Source organism: Penaeus monodon, unplaced genomic scaffold (genome assembly GCF_015228065.2).
Source record: "Penaeus monodon isolate SGIC_2016 unplaced genomic scaffold, NSTDA_Pmon_1 PmonScaffold_4485, whole genome shotgun sequence".
In the NCBI taxonomy this organism is placed as follows: Eukaryota; Metazoa; Arthropoda; class Malacostraca; order Decapoda; family Penaeidae; genus Penaeus; species Penaeus monodon.
The window spans coordinates 4,283-6,423 of record NW_023659314.1 but is presented as its reverse complement, the minus strand read 5'-3'; positions in this window follow the sequence as shown (position 1 = coordinate 6,423).

Genomic DNA, 2,141 nt, shown 5'->3' with positions numbered 1-2,141 from the left:
GGTCGGTGGTGAAGGTCGGCAAGAGAACGAAAAGTTAAGGAGGATAATAACCCTCGCTCAGTTCCATATACGGAGAAGAAAACACGTGCCGGGAAAAGGTTGACGTGAACATCGGTCAGCCCTTTGATAATGTGGCGAGATAGGAAAAGATCAACATTATGATTCGTGGAATGGATCAGGTCGTACTGTTTAGAATAGTGAATGTTTACCTGATTGAAGTGATTGATTTGAATCGAAGGGCAACTGAGGTCGTGCGGAAAAGATTATTAATGTTTTTAGGACATTGGGATGAATTATTTTCCATCTGTCTTAAGACTCCGAGGTCAGGACGAAGTTATATATATAAGCAAAATATTAAGAATTTCGTGAATCTAAAAGTATTTAATCTAGATACCCTGTATTTATGTAGGCTATGTGTGCAGTTGCATTAAGTATGTGTATATCGAGGCTATATGTATATACATATACATAAATATGTATACGTATGTATGTATGTATATGTGTATTGCATATATATGTTATATGTATGGAACACACCCACACATACACAGACACATACCATGTATATGTATATCAGGTCAGTGGAGAGGGATTTGCGAAGGCGGCGATCTCCCTTGGCCTTTTGTTATGGGCCGGGGCCACTGCCCACTCTGGCAGTGCAAAAGCCTGGGCAGCGGTGATTCGACCACGCCTCCGAAGAGACTGGTGCCTTAAACTAGCGCCTTAGACCGTCGGCCACGCTCATTACAGATATGATAAGCCATTTCTGTTAGTAATAAAAATGGATAAAACAGCACTTCGTAAAATTGTGGTATAATGATTTTATCGCACGCACCGCTGTTCATTGCTGTTTCGTCAGTTGCTCGATAAACATGTTTATGTTGACAGGAGTACTGCAAGAATGTCTATAGTAAAAGGAAAAAAAAATTAGCCAATGCATCGCACCATTGGCCCTGGCAAAAAAAACTCGGATAACATTATTAATGGGGACAGGAGTAACTTCATATATAAATAATCAAAGTGCGAGTGAAATTAAATAAATATAAACAGTGTCTGTCAATCTTCAAATACCTGTTGAAGTTTCACGTTTTATTTCTTGCTGACTGAATTTGTTTGTTTGTACGTGTATTTCAGCAGATTGAGAACTTCTTTAGGCCAGGTCACGCTCATTCGTGGACAGTATATTAAAGGATAAATTACTCTTACCATAAGAGCAAGCGAACTTGTAACAGGCTCGTGTTTCTTTGGGAAGACGAAACGGGAATTACTCGTATGTACGTTTCTTATGGGCATGATAAGTAAAATAGATATCCGCAAAAGATTACTCCCCTCTCTCGCATACATACATTACATACATACATACACAACTTACAATTACACACACACACGCGCGAGGGCGTAACAAAACCATTCATAAATCGATGGATCTGGGTTAAGTGACCATAGGAAATTGATTATTTTGTGAATCAGGTAAATGGTGTCCTTTGGCATTAGTGTCAACCCAAATCACCTTGATGAAGTACCGGTATTTTCCCAAATTAAATATCTTTCCTCGCGACCTCACTGCCTACGGAATCCAGGTTAAAATCATGTCTTCTCACCATTTCAACCGAGTGATCTGTCTTTTTACGATCTTGGTTTCTGCACATGGAAACCGAGTAGGAGGTATTTTCTCTCCATACTCAGTTCTTTGCCAGTTTCACTTACGCAGAACAAAACCGTATGTAATCTATAGGTCTCTAGTTCCCCCAGCGGCAACGAACGCATATGCACCATATCCTGGATAACTGCCACAAGTGGTGGAGATGGGTCTGTGTCGGAAGGGAAGCACTGGGGGGGAAATCAAAACGGTTTGACGGTCGCAGGTTGAGATTCCTTCGCGAGGAGAAGGCCTGGTGTTTGAGGCGAGAGAGAGGAGTAATATATAGAGATATTTCTACTTTATAAATACATTTGGTACAATAAACTAAACGACCAATCTTGTTTCGTTCTCCCATTCTAAAATCTATCCTCTTACAAATAAGAAAATAGAAATAACGAATGTCGCAGATAACGTGCATCATCAAATAACACTCCCAGGTCCACATCGGATTACGAGGCTGTTGTAGTACGATTGTATGACTGATTTCACCTTGTAACAA